Source organism: Pogona vitticeps, chromosome 1, assembly GCF_051106095.1.
Source record: "Pogona vitticeps strain Pit_001003342236 chromosome 1, PviZW2.1, whole genome shotgun sequence".
Taxonomy (NCBI): Eukaryota; Metazoa; Chordata; class Lepidosauria; order Squamata; family Agamidae; genus Pogona; species Pogona vitticeps.
In genome coordinates, this window is record NC_135783.1 from 114,458,977 (window position 1) to 114,476,760 (window position 17,784).

A 17,784-nucleotide genomic window follows, 5' to 3' on the forward strand; every position below is an offset into this window, starting at 1 on the left:
TTGTTGATTTTTTAAGTGAATTGGCACCTTGGCATGTCAGCTTCCTATTTTTCCAGCAATGTTTTGTGCTGGTTTCTGTGGGTTTTTTGGGGGTTGTTGTTGTTGTTTTTGTTTTTGTTGTTGTTGTTGTTGTTTTTGGTAGATAATTTTCTACCACTATTATAAATTTTCTTTTTGTAAATTTTACTTATTTTTAATATTTTTAAAAATTGTTTATATATTTCAAAGTGGCATGGTGCTAGGTTGATGTTACAGATTATATATATCTCTGTAAATTGTGTCCAAGTATTGGATACCAGAATCATAGGTTTCATATATATTCCTATATATACAGTATATAACATAAAACTTCAGACTGGAGAGAACACAGCAGTTTGAAACCTATGATTCTGGCATCCAGTACTTGGACACAATTTACAGAGACCCAATTTTCTTTGACCAGGCAAGCACACATGCCAAAATGATGGTTTTAAAAATCATGATCTGTTCAAAATAAACAGCCCCTTTTTGAGTGTTTAAAAAACCCCTTGTTTTCCAACTACTACAACAAAAATGTCATGTTTAGGTGTCTGTTATGTAGGCAGAATTTTTTGAATAGATTTCAAGCATGCTAAACTCAATGCAAAAACAGGAGTATTGTGGTGTGGTAGCTGAGCCCTTGGGCAAGAATTAACGTAAAAGAACATTTTATTGGCCAAGCTGGAACAAGAAAATGGGCTAAACTGAGTTAGATGTCCATAGTACTTAAAATGACTGTTACAAATATATCTGCTTCAAATTTCCCCTGAGCTTCTTCTTAGCTCATTCACCTTTATACCATACTCAAGCTCCCTCGGATATCTTTCTCTCGCTACAATGACAATTAAATTCTCACAAACATTTCTGTGAATCAGCCAACATTTGGACTAAACTTCCATTTGGCGTCTCCACTATTCAATTTCCCTTTCATGGCACTCCATAGGGCCAGGGAGAGGAAAGACACTGAGGCAACATATCATAAGAGTTACCATGGTATCAAACGCCATATAGTGTAGATACTGCATACTCTGTTTCTGGACTTGAATTCCTGATTGAAATCTTCTGTGATATGTCCTGTAAAAAGACATATTGCAGAAGATAGAATTAATGGGGAAGTTGTTTATATTATGGGTTTCAGGAATTCATATTTTGAGCTGTCAACCAGCAGGCCTGGGAATGGGTAATTGCAGCATTGGTCTACTTTTTTTTTCAGAAACTAAGGGTCAGTGCTCCAAAGATACATTCCCACAATAATCTTCACTCAGGATGTCCTGACGTGCCCTATGCAACAGGAGGGTGTGACATATTACAAATAATGCTAAATTGGATAATTGTTCCTTTTTTGATGATTGTTGTGGGTTTCTCAGGCTGTTTGGCCGTGTCCTGGAGGTTTTTCTTCCTAACGTTTCGCCAGTCTCTGTGGCCGGCATCTTCAGAGGACAGGAGCTAGAATTCTGTCTGTGTTCTGGTGTAGTGTGTGGGATTGTTGAGTATTTGTAGCTGTGGGATTGGGTTTTTGTTCTTTTCAGGAGATTGGGTGTTTCCTGTGATCAGGGTGTTTTGTGTTATGGGTGTTTTGTTGTGATAAGGGGGATGATCTGTCACTGTGATTGATGGGTGTTGTTGGCTAGTCAACAACACCCATCAATCACAGTGACAGATCAACCTCCCCTTATCACAACAAAACACCCATAACAAAAAACACCCAATCTCCTGAAAAGAACAAAATCCTGATCCCACAGCTACAAATACTCAACAATCCCACACATTACTCTAGAACACAGACAGAATTCTAGCTCCTGTCCTCTGAAGATACTGGCCACAGAGACTGGTGAAACATTAGGAAGAAAAAACCCAGAACATGGCCAAACACCCTGAAAAACCCACAACAACCATCAGATCCCAGCCATGAAAGCCTTCTAGAACACAGTGTTCCTTTTTTTCTTTCTTTTACCTATTGTTAGTGAGTGACCTAGAGCAGAGGTCCCCAACCGCCGGTCCATGCCCTGGCAGCGGTCTGCGGCCTGTCCAGGACCAGGCCATGGACACAGCTCTCCTACCCCCCACGCGTTCCCACACACGAGCGTGATGTGTGTATGCATGTTCCGCCCCCTGCAAGTGCGCTGTGCACATGCATGTGAGCACCCCCCCACAAGCGTGACATGTGCAAGTGCGTGAGCGAGCTCCGCCCCCCCCCGTGAGCATGCCACACACACCCAACCAGCCTGTGGTTGGAAAAAGGTTGGGGACCACTGGCCTAGCGTATGCCATGCCAATGTTCTGTGAGTTTTGATTTTAAAGAGCTGGGAGAGATGTGCAGGGCAAGACTGCAAAACATCTGTGGAATCCTGGCTTCGTCATGTATTGTACATAAAGGAGGGGAAGAAAAGTAACCCCCAAAGAAAAGAAAAGGTTTTAAAATACATAGCTCAGATTCCACACCTGTCTTCAGTGACTTGCATTGTGTTTTCCTTTGCTAAAATCTAAGCAACTCACAACAGATAGATTCAAATACATAAACATAAAATGAAAACATAGCATGTAGAACCTATAAGTAGAGAATGAGAGGCAGGAATCCAGAGGCAGGGGTCACAAAAAAGGCCTCAGGGGGGTGTGAATCCCTGGGGCTGACTTCACCTGCTCTAGTTTAGAGGAGCAGCAAACAAAGGGAGTTTTGAAAAGTTGTATTGTGACATTGTATTGTTGCATAACAAATTAAGTTCATCTATGCTCTTATTGCAGGAGAGGAGTAGGATTTGAAAGGAAAATATTAAGGCCACATCAGAGTTAAAAGTATTTCGGGAAGGCAGCATTTAATATTAACTGAGAAAAGCATTAAATGTCCATTATACCATCAAAGAAGTCAATGTGAAAATACCAGTACCTCAGTAAAAACCAAAATTACACAGTTTGGATTCCTGTAAATAGTGGTATATTTTTCCATATTGAAGAAATGAATGCCTGTAGCAACAGTGCCGTCTAGAGAGCAGTTCCATGAAGATCAGGGACTATGAGAAGACTGTCCTTGCCATCTAGCAAATAGTATTAACAATCATGTTAGTAATAACAGGATTCCCTTTCCCTTGCAACACTTTTCTGGTCACTTTTTGTGACGAAGCTGAGAGAACAATTCTTTGTCCACATTTACTGGTCAGATTCCAGAGGACTAATGTTTGGGGGAAAAAAATACTGCAGTTGCCAGAATCTACTAAGGAACACAACAGCAATTAATCATTGCCCATGAGAGTTATAGCTGGGTAGCTACTGTTCCATTGTCAAAACAGGAGGACAGATATTACCTAAAAGCAGGGCATGGAAAGCAAGAAACATCAGAAAAGAGGACATTATTTACCCAAGGGAAAAAAAAGAACAAATTTTTCATTAAATGTGCATGTTCTAATTCAAAATAATATATGCAAATTAGACATAATTTTAGTGAAAGGAGAACATATGGCCACCCTAAGTTATAGTCTGAAAAATAACTTCCAAATTCTGCAGAAGATTTAGGCAGCGTAGGCCTCTAAGATGGTTTGCTTTGTAACATAAATCAAAGTCAAGCATGTCTGTGTTGCAGTTCTGACAAGACACACATAGTTAGTGAAGACTGTCAGCCAGTGAAGGGAATCTAGAGTAAAATAATCCTGTTTGTGCCCACTTAAAACTGAAAGACTAATCATCTCTTTCCTTTCCTTTTCCAGAACTTCTCTCACGAGTGTTGAGATTTGTCTCTTTGCCCTCCCACCCCAATAATGAGGCGAGACGAAGGTTATGGGTAAACCAGTGCCACACTTTATTATATTACCCATATTAATGACTTCAACATCCAATCAAAATAGGGGGCTTGCACTTGTGTGGAATCAGGTTATTAACTGGGGTCTCACCAGACATGAAAACGGGGACATCCCAAGCCCTGAGGTTGGGCTGCCCTGAAGACGGTGCGACCTGAAGCCATGATTTGACTACTTGTGGGCCTCAAGCCCCCATTCAGTTGGTGACCATTGGCCCACGAGTGGCCCCAGAACATCCCCCGCCCAAGCATCGTAATCTCATGATCCACAATGTTGGGAAGTTGGATGAGCTGTACCCCCTGTGATCACAAGGGGCCTCACCAATCCAACTTCATTCCCCACTGCCTGCCAGTGTGACTGAATCAAGTGCCACTTGATTAATGGTCTACACACCTCTGCCAGTGCAGGATAGGTGAAAAACCCCTGCTAATGCCGGCCAGTCAGGAGGCAGAGCCACAATTCTTATGTGATCCCTAACAGTGACCGGTAAAACTCACACTATCATTGAGGGTCAGTGGGTGAGTTGCAAACCTCAAAAGAGGCAGAGACTGGGAAGGAGTGTCCTTAAGTAGGGTGCTCCTTCCCCCTCCCTTCCCAGGTCACAGCAGTGAGATTACTTGTCTTGCACTATCCCAAAGAGGATCTGATCAGCAAAGGAAGCTCCCCAGTGGAGCTATTCATTGTCAGAGGAAGAGACTCTTCTCTTCTCCTTATCTTGCATTTAGTATGCTTTGTTTTCTGATTGGTCATTGGAAGGTGAACAGGGATTTATTCTGTAAGTCAGCTTGTTGAGATACCTACCTCTAAGGAAATCCTTATGTAGGAGGCAGAACATGTTAATTGCAGAAAGCACTCATCCCTCTTGACTTTCAAATACTTAAGAGCGAACATCAGTGTCACTGGCACTAATGGCACGCCAGTTATTTGCATGCCTCTATAATTAATTTATTTATTCATTTAAGAAGACAGAAAAGTGATTCAAGACTAGGCAACATGTCCATAGAATTGCTGGGATTTATATATAAATCTTCTACATCATCTTAGAATTCCTATGGATGTAGCTTTCCATAAAGCTGGGCACCTATACTGTGCTTACTCAATTGCCACAAGTGTGCTCTGTTTTGGCCGGAGGGGGGGATATAAGGGTGGGAACAGTTCCTGAGTGTACTTTGAAAGCTAATTGAACCAATTATTACATTAAAATTTCTGTAAAGCAGAGCAGGCTCATTTCAAAATGGAAGTGCCAGGGGCAGTCACCCTGGGACTAAAACTGTAATGATTCTTTCTGTAAACAATGGATCTGTGTTTTATTATGGAGCTTAGCAAAACCGTGTGACGACTCAGAAAAACACTTTAAGCGCAAACATTTGTAATGGCACACAGCAATATTTCTGAAGTGACAATAAAAATAAGCTATATTAAATTTGGGGTGGTGGTGGTTCCAATATTAGAAAAAGGACTAAACCCAAAAACGTTTGAGCCAAAAGGTTTCACAATTCAGACCAGTTCTCAAACAGTTTTTGAGATTGTTTTAGAGGACGCAGCTGCGCTGGTGTTGTTGTGGAGAGTTAACCAAGAGCCACAGGTTGTGGTCACCCATAACTAAGTGTAATGTAAAATACGTGAGTGGAAATCATGGTTCTTAATGGATAAAATAACAAAGTATGTACTGTACTCTTTGAGTCTGGGAACACTGTGTTTTCTGCCTTTTGAATTTGGCCTAGCAAGCACTGAAAAGGGATGCAGGATGTATCATCATCTCCTGAGTGTGAATTGTGGTGTAGGGTTTGAAATCTCATGCTACAAAGATCATGCATTTCAGTGAAACTGGACTACAAGTACAGCCACTGCCACCACACAGAAACCTGCTGGCTTTTAAAGACACAAATAAAGGTTTGGATTCATTTCATATCTCATGCAGTCATCAAAAATGCTATTTCACTGCTTATTAGGGCAGAATCCTTCATTTCCCCCATGCCCCTCCCCCTTCAGCATCAGGACCTTGGAACAGAGTATTCAAGGCCAATGATCAGTAATAATAACAAATCTCAGGCAATTTATAAAATACAGACAAGCAACATTGTTTCTGGGGAGGAATAGAAGGAAAGGACACACCACATCCAAAAAATGCACACAATTTCTTCTTCCCCTCTCAAATTTACAATAAAACACCATCCGTCTGAACAGAAATTTCAGAAACAGCTGAAGTGTTTTAAAGCATGATAAAGGGGTAACCACTCCCGGCAAATGGATTTGCCTGCTTACAAAGGCACTGGTACAGAGAAGTTGGCAATCCAGTGAAAAGTCACTTCTGTAGACTTCCAGAAAATAACAAAAGGAACTGGTACATCCACTGAAATTTAGATTTTTTTTAAAAAAGTCCCAGGATGTACAAAATATAATGTTCTTAATTTCAATATAAAATGCCTAATGTGTTTTGACCTGTCAGCCTTCTTCAAGGTCAGTATGCATAAAAAGAATACATACATACATACATACATACATACATACATACATACATACATACATACATACATACATACATACATACATACATACATACATACATACATACGTGTGTGTATGTATGTATGTATGTATGTATGTATGTATGTATGTATGTATGTATGTATGTATGTATGTATGTATGATGTCCCCAGTATGTTACATACATACACATATACATACATACATACATAGATATATATCTCAAACAAAGGCAATATGTTAAGGGGTAATGCTTCATTATAGGTGACCCATTGTCTGCGCAAGTAAGGCACACACACACACACACACACACACACACACACACACACACACACACACACACACACACACACACACACACACACCACCTAGACTTCAATAGGCCTTCAAAATTAGATGGCATTTATGAACAAGCTCCTTGTAACCCTGAGGGAGGGAAAAGTGTGCTGCTTTTTTGACTTGTTTTATGCAGGAGGACCTCCAGTTGCTTCCTCTAATTGCTTCCATTTTGAAGGAACACTCCCCAGACAACTCCAGGGGGAGAGTACCAAGGGGGAAGAGCTTAGGGGCTGCCCTGGAGGGGCCAAGGTAGCCTGAGGGCCACTGTTTGCCCACCTACAATTTAACGATATAGGCACTGCCTTCACAGAGGATCCAGTAATGTAATTTAGGGCTCTTTGAGCACGCATGACCTGCCACCACCCCAAAGGAACATACCCTCAAGCCACATTTCCAAAATTGCTGTTGAAACTTGGAAGTTAGAATGATGAATTCTAGAAATAACAGATTCATTCATTCCTTGCAGAAGACATATCCCAGACAAACGTGCACATCAAAATACACAGTTTGTTATAATCTCAACAACACTAGGAACGAGGCAAAGTTATGACTGGAAAATTGACAAACTGAGGAAAACCAAAATTGACAGATGCATCCATCCCTAACTGAACTCAGGGCGGGTTCAGTTACTTCCCAGACACTCATACAAACACTCTCAGAGCACAATCGCTTCTTACAGATACATTTGGGTAAGACTTTGTACAGTGACAGGCCCTGCCACAGAATTTTTGGTGGGCTGTCAGTTGCCATGCTTGGATGACTGTTTATGCATTTCTGGTCTTTTGGAAAAGCTAAATCCTTTTGGGGCCTTTAGCTTAGTGTAATTTTATTTATGATTTATAGCGTGTTTTTCTGTCACTCTTTGGGAATGTGCAGATGAATGTAGTGAAATATAGCTCTCTCTTTTTTGCTTTCTCTCTCTCTCCTAATCTACATTCATTTCTTTTTAAAGAATTGCCTCATGCTTCTTTGTCAAAAGAGAAGCAGGAAGTGGAGAAGATATTTAAACAGCTGCCAGAGACAACAGACAGGATGGCATTTCTCGCCAGCAAGGAATAGCAACTCCACTGCACCCAAGGGCAACAGAGGAACTTAAGGAAAACCAGAGGGTGAGCTATGTGACACAGAGAGATAGTTCATGGGTATGGGTACCTTATTCCAAATGTTCAGGGCAATCCCTTAACATTTTGCCTGTGGTTGATGACTTGTCATCCCTTCCACCTCCCAGCATCTGCTGTCTTGAGTTTCCTGATGCATTCTGTCTGGCTCACAGTCCAGCCCTGGCTCACAGTCCAGCTGTGGACATTTTCAAGTGGAAAATGCAATATCTAACCTGAAATGGCATTATTGAATGTCATATCAGGAATTAATGATAATAAATTGAAGCACTGTCTCATGTATATACTCACAGCAGCCAAACTACTCTGGGCCCAAAAATGGAAAACCGAAGAGGTTCCAACGATAGAAGAGTTGTTAAAGAAGCTATGGGATTTAGCAGAACTGGACACTCTATCAGAAGCACTACGGGAACAACCAAGAGACTATGTAAAACAAAGCTGGGAACTAATATATTCTTGGGCCCAGAAGAAAACAGGAGTGTAGGGCAAAATTTATGATGCATGTATATGTACAGTGGTGCCTCGCTTAGCGATTGCCTCATTTAACGATGTATTCGCTTAGCGATGGGTTTTTCTGAGGAATTTTCCGCATTGTTTAACGATGTTCTCTATGGGCGATTTTCGCTTAGCGATTTCGGGACCATGCTTCACATAGCGGTTGCATTTTGGGTCCCCTGTTTTGCTTAACGATGTCCGTTTTCGCTATTTTAAAAGCGTCTTAAAATGTTAGAAACCTGTTTTAAATGCTTGGAATCATTAGCGCACCTTGTTAAAACTTTGCAAACTTAATTTGGCTTTGTTCTGACTCTTCGTTAATTTTTGGTGAATCCCCCCCCATTGGAATGCATTGAACTGTAGGTTTGACAGCTGTCAAACCTACAGCTGTCAAACCTACAGTTCAATGCATTCCAAAGGGGGGAAAATTCACCAAAAATTAACGAAGAGTCAGAACAAAGCCAAATTAATTCTGCAAAGGTTTTACAAGGTGCACTAACAATTCCATGCATTTAAAACAGTTTTTGGACATTTTAAGACACTTTAAAAATAGCGAAAACGGACCTGTCAAAACCATTGAAATGCATTGAATAGGTTTCAATGCATTCCAATGGGGGAACCGCGTTTCGCTTAGCGATGTTTCCTATGGTGATTTTTGCTTAAGGACGGTAATCCGTTCCCATTGGAATGGATTATCCAGTTTTCAATGCATTCCTATGGGAAATGGTGTTTCGCTTAGCGATGTTTTCCCATAGCGATGTGTTTTTTTAACCAATTAACATTGTTAAGCGAGGCACCACTGTACTCAGTATATACTGAAAATGAAATTGGGGTTAACGAGGCTGGAGTCTCTGACTCCAAAGGGGGGAGGGCTTAGTTTAAATTGAGGGGTTAGTTAGTTTTTTTCTTTTTCCTTTATACTTGGTCTGTTGCTTTTCTTTCTTTTTCTTTTCTTCTGTGAAAAAATTAATAAATTTTTAAAAATGCAATATCAGAGCTTTTTCTTAAAAGTTAATTGTAATGTCCCTGCTTCAACACTGATATTATAGGTATTTTCCTCACTATCCAGCTGACTTTTGCTTTGTTTCTCTTAATACAAGGAAAAAAATTATACTGTCCCAGGTTTGTTTGTGTAGTGCTTCCTGAAGGCATGGTTTATTTTTTTAAACTCACTTTGTTCCATTAGGTAGAGTTCAGCACTATAGTGCTGTTCACTGACGTTCATATCCAGTTTTCAATTACCACTCAAAAGCATTTTTTTAAAAAAAAGCTCTAACAGGGAAGTTTATTTCTTTAATTTTTTTAAAAAAAGAAGATTTCTTAAAGAGAAGCATCTTCCTTGCCTCTTTCTTAACAGAGAAGTGGGCTTGTGTGGATGCGAGTCCCAGTAACCTGTTTTACTGGATGGCACTAGGTGGCAACCAAGTGGAGGATGGGTTGCAAAGTTTTGAAATTTTGGTTAGATTCCTCTAGCTGTGCAGAAGTGCAGGGAGTCACAGAGCAGAATTAGCTTTAAGTTCCCCAGAGTATTCCACCCCCTTTTTGCTCATTAAGTGGCACTTATGATCACAATAATTCAGTCACAGACACTAGTGAGAGAAAGAATTTCATTTACATTTGTGAAGAGATCAAACAGCAAACTGAATAAACATGGCTGGTTTGAGCATCAGGCCTTAACAGACTTACTGCTTTCAACAGACTACTGAAATGGGGGGAAAAGCTTAGCATAGAGGTGTGGCCCTCTTTAAATTCAGAGTCAGGGAAGGAACAATTGGTTAGTGCTGGATAGACTGATAGTCATCTCAGCCCAGAAAAGTCCTTCCCAGCCACAAATGCTAGCAGCATGCCAGGTTGCAGAAAACTGAGGATGAATGCTCAGTTTGGAAGAATCTTAGCTATATTTCACAAATGTAGACCACAATTGCCTGCACTACCCCCATTCATTTCAGTGTCCCATGATGGGCATGAATCAGAAAAGTGGTGATTTTCTTAAATTCATGATTCATCAAGATTGACAAATCATGGATTACACATTTATTATTTTTTTCTTGACAAATAGATAAATCAATTCATCAATTCATATTTTACTTTAAAATCCTATGATGATGATGATGATGATGATGATGATGATGATGATGATGATGATGATGATGATGATGATGATGATGATGATGATGACAAGATTAAAAAAATAATCTAATGGATTTCAGGGGAAACATATTGCTGGGTCAGTTTTCAATTTTTTTGTGCCAAGTTCTTTCCTAGCAATTTGCACTTGGGTGATCAGAAATTTGTCAGAAGACAAATTTTCCAAACACTTGCTATGTACCATCAAGTTGGAACTGGCTTATAACAGGTTTTTAAGATAAGTGAGATATTTAAGGAGTGGATTTACCAGTTCTATCTGGCTGGATAGCTCAGTGGCTTAGGCTGTGGAGCCAGAGACTGGGAGTCCGATTCCCCAGCCTGTGTGGCCATGGGCAAGCTGTTCCCAGGGTGCTCTCAGAAGAGAATAGTAAACTCCTTCTATTCTCTACCTGCAAAATCCTGAGAAGGATCATCATAAGTCAGAATTGACTTCACGGCACACATTATTGTTGTTGTTGTTGTTGTTGTTGTTGTTGTTGTTGTCGTTGTCGTTGTCGTTGTCGTTGTCGTTGTCGTTGTCGTTGTCGTTGTCGTTATTGTTGTTATTATTATTGTTATTGTTGTTGTCGTTGTCGTCATTATGATTATTATTATGATTATGAGTAGTAGTAGTAGTAGTAGTAGTAGTAGTAGTAGTAGTAGTAGTAGTAGTAGTGGTGGTGGTAGTGGTAGTAGTAGTAGTGGTAGTAGTAGTAAATTTATACCCCACCCATCTAGACTGAAGTCTACTCTGGGCGGCTAACAATAAAAAATTGAATAAAAACAATATAGTAAAATACAAAACAACAATACAGTGGTGCCTCGCTTACAATGTCAATTCGTTCCAGCGAAATAGCTGTAGAGCAAAAACATCATAAAGCGAAATAAAAAAGCCCATTGAAATGCACTGAAACCTGTTCAATGTGTTCCAATGGGCTGAAAATTCACCGTCCAGCGAAGATCCTCCATAGGGAATGGCCATTTTCGGGTGCCTATATAGCGAAAAATGGCTCCTAAAAACAGCGGGGAGCCATTTTGTACACCCGGTGGCCATTTTGAAACCTGACGATCAGCTGTTTTTAGATCGTCGTAATGCAAAAATCGATTCCCAAGGCAGGAAGCTGATCATCGTGAAGCGGATTTTTTCCATTTAAACCATCGTTTTGCGATTGCTTTTGCAATCGCAAAAACCTAATCGTCAAGTGAGTTCCTCGTTAAGCGAGGCAATCGTTAAGCGAGGCACCACTGTAGTAATATAGTTCAAGATGGGGAAAAAATCAAGTGATGACAGGAGGGAAACCCTGCCTAAAGAGCCAGGTCTTAAGTTGGCTCTTAAAAACACCCAGTGAGGGAGCCAGACAGATCTTTGGGGGCAGATTGTTCCAGAGGCGAGGGGCCACTGCTGAGAAGGCCCGGTTTCTTGTTCTTTCTCTCTGGGCCTCCCTCAGCGTTAGGCCCCTCAGCTACCCTTCCTGGCTTCCTGGCTAGAACAAGTGATTCGGGTAGATCTAGGTGGGAGGAGGCATTCCGCTAGATATCAAGGTCCTAAACCATTTAGGTCATTATATGTCATCATTAACACTTTGAAATCAATGTGGAAATGAATGGGCAGCCAATGCAAGGCAGCCAGAGTGGGGGAAATATGCTGATATTTTCTCGTTCCACTGAGAAGTCTGGCCACCACATTCTGCACCATTTGAAGCTTCTGCATCAGTTTCAAAGGTAGCTCTACATAGAGTGCATTACAGTAGTCTAATCTCGAGATTACAAGTGCATGGACCAGAGTGATGAGTGCCCCCGCATCAAGATAGGGACACAGCTGGGCAATCCGCCACAGATGGAAATAGGCAGAGCAGATCACTGATGACACCTGGGTTTCCATGGTGATCACCAGATCCAGATGGACCCCCAAGCTGCGAACCTCACTCTTCATAATGAGAGTCACTCCCCCAAAAGAGAGGGAGTTTCCCAAACCACCAGTGGAGGGGCCACCCACCCTCAGGACTTCCGTCTTGTCCGGGTTCAGCCTCAGTCCATTCTCATGCATCCATTGCAATACAGCCTCCAGGCAGCGCTGAAGGGACAGTACAGCATCCACTGTGGTTGGAGAAAAGGAAATGTAGAGCTTGGTGTCATCAATGTACTGATGGCACGAGGCCCCACACCCCTGATGACCCCCACACCCTGATGACCCCACCTAGTGGCCTCATGTAGATATTAAACAGAAGTGGGGAGATAATTGAGCCCTGTGGAACCCCACAATTTCGGGGCTGAAACACTCTCCCCAAGATGTACTCTCTGAGGATGGTCCTCCAGGAAGGATCGGAGCCAGGCAAGTGCCAGACCACCAATTCCCAGCTTGGAGAGCCTCCCAGAAGGATACCATGGTCGACGGTATCGAAGGCAGCTGAGATATCAAGGAGGACCAACAAAGATATTTCGCCCCATCAGCCTCCCTCAGCAGGTCATCAAACAGGGCAACCAATGCCGTTTCTGTAGTGTGGCGTGGCCTGAAGCCTGACTGGAATGGATCCAGGGCATCCAAAAGAGCCTGGAGAAAACATTTTGGTTTTCTTTGCCTCCACTTCACATGCCCCAGATCTGCTGTTTCAGAAATCTCCCTCAGCCCATCTTCTGTCAGATGAGTTGTTTCCCCCTCATGTCAACTGTAGAATCAGGCAATCCTAGTTCCCTGTTGATGTATAAGCAGTTAAGAATGGCGTATCTAGAATTACCAGTGGAAATGTAGTATCAGTGATTGCTAGCCTTCAATAATTGAGGAGAGTTTATTAAAAAAAAAAAGCCCAGTACCCTGCTGCACAATTCATGTGTGAAATGTAAATGTGTTGCAATTTAAACTGTGGACTTAAAAGAAGCCTTTACTCAGAACTTGGAAAAGTTGCTTTCTTGGACTGTTGGCTCAGAGATTCCAGGATCAAATAAGGATTCCATTATAGATTTCAGCTGTAATAAAAAGTGGTCCTGCAAAACTGAGGCTCACATTAGTTGTAATGTAAACTAATGCAATAGAAAGGCAGAAGCAGACATTATTCTTTCATCTTGCAACATGAGTACATTTTGTGGCATAAACAAGATGGAGTCAGACATCACATGCCTGATTCCAGTTGGCTCCCCCATGATTTCTGATTGTGCTACTGCAGTATGAAGGTACATATAAGGACAATCCCCAATCCACTCCTTATCTGCCACAAATGCTCCCGCCTCATCATGGTTGTCCTCAGGGACATCAGCTGATTTTCAGGCCAGATAAAGGCCATTTGGGGGAGTGGGGGAACCATCTGGAAAGAGTTATTTGGGAAGATAGAAACACATACAGCCCACAAATTGTAGAATGTGTGGTTCTCATAGAAAAAGTAATTAGTTATGAAAGCCAATTATTTATAATTCATTCCTTTTTTTAAATAACGGAGGTATAATCAAATTATATTAAGATTGTAACCTAGCAAGGAGTACCCCCCCCCCAATTTTCAGTACAACTGTACCTTTTTGATAATTTTAACAGCTACTGAGAATGGCCTTATTAAATGGTAAAGGAGAAATATACTGCATGTCTTAAGGCTGGCTTGTGCTACACTTTGTGCATTGAGACGGCAATGAGACGGGCAGGAGAGGCATGCATTTTCTGTTACTGGCAACCAACTTGAATCCTTGTGTTGTCTTTTTGAGGAACAGAAAAGAAACTATTTTAGTTACTTTTGGTGTTTATGAGATACCATGTTCGTGTGGTTCAACTTTTATTGGACAGACGGGAAGAAGCACTGAAATCTGATGCAAGGAACATCAGCGTTATCTTAGACTGGGCCAAGAAGAAAAAAAATCTGTGTTAGCAAAACATGACTGGGAAACTGGGCACAGTATCTTCCTTTAATGGAACAAAAAAGCTGTTACAGTCACACTCTTGGAATTTGAGCCTGATAAGAGAGGCTTTAGAGATATGTGTGAGAAGTAATATGGTGAACTGTGAGGAAGGACAAAGACTTCATGACTCTTAACTTTCTTTAATTGATCTCTTTAGGACAGCAGTAAGTTGACCAAGCAATTAGTCCACCTGGAATGTTTTGTGATTACTGTATGCAAAATAGCTAGTATGTCATTTGTATCCTGAAGATGATAGGATGTGATTTCCTGTCAAAAGCTGTATCTTTTATTGTATTCGCGAAGGCTTTCACAGCCGGGATCTAATGGTTGTTGTGGGTTTTTTGGGCTCTTTGGCCGTGTTCTGAAGGTTGTTCTTCCTTCAGAGGACAGCAGAGGACAACTCTGCTGTCCTCTGAAGATGCCGGCCACAGAGACTGGCGAAACATTAAGAAGAACAACCTTCAGAACACGGGCAAAGAGCCCGAAAAACCCACAACAACCATTTATCTTTTATTGTTTTATTAAAGTTTTAACTTGAAGCTAAACCTGTTAAGTTTTTTTGTGTCACTTCAGTCTGTTTGACTGCGATTGGTCAAAGTTTAGAAAAATAGATGCTTTATAGAACTACAACATTAAATTGCTTGGACGTTTTAAAGTATCAGTGTATTAAATTACTACTTAAAACATAACTTACCGAATTTTAGCTCTGCATGCAGAAGCTCCCTTATGTAATAGTAACAATAAACATGTGCCATCAAATCAATTCCGAGTCATGGCAAACATTTTAAAGGGTTTTTTTTGGATAGAGAATACTCAGAAGTGATTTACCATTCCCTTCTTTTGGGGGCATCCCAGGACTGTGCAGCTTGCCCAAGGCCACACAGGCTGGCTCTTCTTCCTGAAGAGACAGTGGGGAATTAAACTCGCAACCTCTAGCTCTTCAGCGAGAAATCTAAAACACTGAGCAATCCAACCAAACCACTCAGGATTTCAGGTTCACTCCAATAGTTCTACAAGCTGATTTTCTCCTACACATCCACTCCTCCCCAGAAATTCATGGTTTTAAAACTGATAAAATTTTTACAGAACTAGCCTATATTTCTGCTTAATGACATAATTTATGCTGAACAGACCTGTTGGAGAGAGGAAAAAAGTTGGAGCTTTCATTAAACAAGCATATGACATGAAAACTAGTTATGCTTATGAAATCTTTAATAGACAAAAGGTACAAAAAGTCATCTCGGAAGAAGGAGTTCAATACATTTTATTAAGTGAGTCTCGATTTTCTATTTTTATGACAGATTTGGGATTTTTTTTAAAAAAAGAACATGAATTTTCCAAAGGAAGAACGGGAATAAGGTAGACCAAGCCAAGTTCTGCAGGATATATAAATCCTTGCATAAATCCATTTGATGGGAAAATATTTAAATCTTCAGCTTCTAGGAAAAGAAAAGAAATGTAGATGCTGGCACTGAATGCTAACCATCTACATATCATTTTCCATAAATTACCAACAGACTAAGCCAGTAAGGCACATTGTCAAACATTTTTGGCTTCCGAAAACACAGAATTAGAGACAGATAGGTGGCAGATTCTGGATAAGTTACTTTGGTGGGGGGGCTATATTTTCCAGAATTCCTTAGCACAGCCAGTGATCATGCTAGCCAGAGAATTCTGGGAGCTGTAGTTTTAAAAGAAACTTATCCTAGCTTTGGGAATATATCAGGTTTGTCTTCATTGCAGTGCTCTGACCTTATCAATTCCATGATACAAATAAGACAAAAAGTCTTAACCTGATCAGTTTATTCATTGGTGCTTTTTAACCGATGACTTAGAAGGCAATGTTCTGTGCTTTCCAGCCAGTCTTCTTGAATGGAAGCAGCAAAACTTTGAAGTGCAACCGCCCTCTGTCAAAGAAGACAGGGAGCTAATACAATATTTCATTTCCCCTGGGTGTGTGTTATGTGGCTGAGAAGGCCAATTCCAGAGTGACAATCCCTTCCACACTGAAGACAAATGCAATCTGTCCCCTATCCACCTACCTGATTTGGCTGGTTTCAGGACTGCCTCTTTGCCCTGGCCTGCTGGACAAGGGTCTCTTCAAAATGGGAGAGGCCATGCTGCACCACCTGCCTCCAGGCTGAAAGCTCAGATGTCAATGTTTCCCATCTGTTGAGGTACATGCTAACAATTCCAGCTCATTCTAGGACTACTCTATTTGGAACTTTGTCCTGCCAGGTGATACCAAAAATGCATTGGATACAATGCATATGGGACATGTTGAACTTCCTGTTCTGCCGTTCAGTACAGGAGTGTACTCATGACACAGGCTCTATAGATCTTGGTATATGCTGTCAGCTTCCTATTAAGCCATACTCTCTTTGTGAGTCTAGAGAACATGGTAGCTGCTTTGCCAATGTGTTTATCCAGCTTGACACCTAGAGAGAGAATGCCAGAGATCATTGAGCCAAGGTACACGAAATCATGAACAACCTCCAATTCTTGTATAGAGGTGGTAACAGAGGGAGTTGAGTCCACGCCCTAGTCCATGACTTGTGTTTTCTTCAGGCTGATTGTTAGTCCAAAATCTTGGCTGGCCTTACTATAACGATTCATCAGTTGTTGGAGCTCTTCAGCAGAATGGGCAACAACAGCTGCATCATTGGTGAAGAGGAAGTCTTGCATTTCAGCTGGACTGTGGTCTTCGCTCTCAATCTAGAGAGATTAAAGAGCTTTCCGTCTTATCTAGTCTGGAGATAGACACCTTCTGTTGCGGTTCCAAAGGCGTGCTTCAGCATGACAGCAAAAAAGATCCCAAACAGGGTTGGCGTGAGGACACAACCTTATTTCACTCCTATTTGGATGTCTAAGGGATCTGATGTTGAGTCATCAAAAACTACAGTGCCCTTCATTTCCTCCTGAAAGGACCTGATGATCTTAAGGAGTCGAGGTGGAAATCCAATCTTGGGAAGTATTTTAAAAAGGCCGTCCCTGCTAACCAAATCAAAGGCCTTTGTAAGATCTATGAAGGCCACAAAGAGTGGCTGTCATTGTTCCCTACATTTCTCCTGCAACTGTCTGAGGGAAAATACCATATTAATGGTGGATCTATTAGCTCAAAATCCACACTGTGATTCTGGATAGATTCTGTCTGCAAGCACCTGGAATCTCTTCAGCAGAACACGGGCAAGCAGCTTCCCTACAACACTGAGAAGAGAGATGCCATGGTAGTTATTGCAGTCACCTCTGTCTCCTTTGTTCTTATTCAATGTGACAATGTTTGCATCTTTCATGTCCTGTGGTATTCCACCTTCCCTCCAGCAAAGACAAAAGATTTCATACAGCTCGGTGGTGATGTTCTCTTTACAGCACTTCAGCACTTCAACAGGGATGTTATCCTTCCCAGGTGCCTTGTCGGAGGCGAGCACGACCTGGGGTTCAATCCCAGGTAGCCGGCTCAAGGTTGACTCAGCCTTCTATCCTTCCAAGGTCAGTAAAATGAGTACCCAGCTTGCTGGCGAGGCAATGTGTAG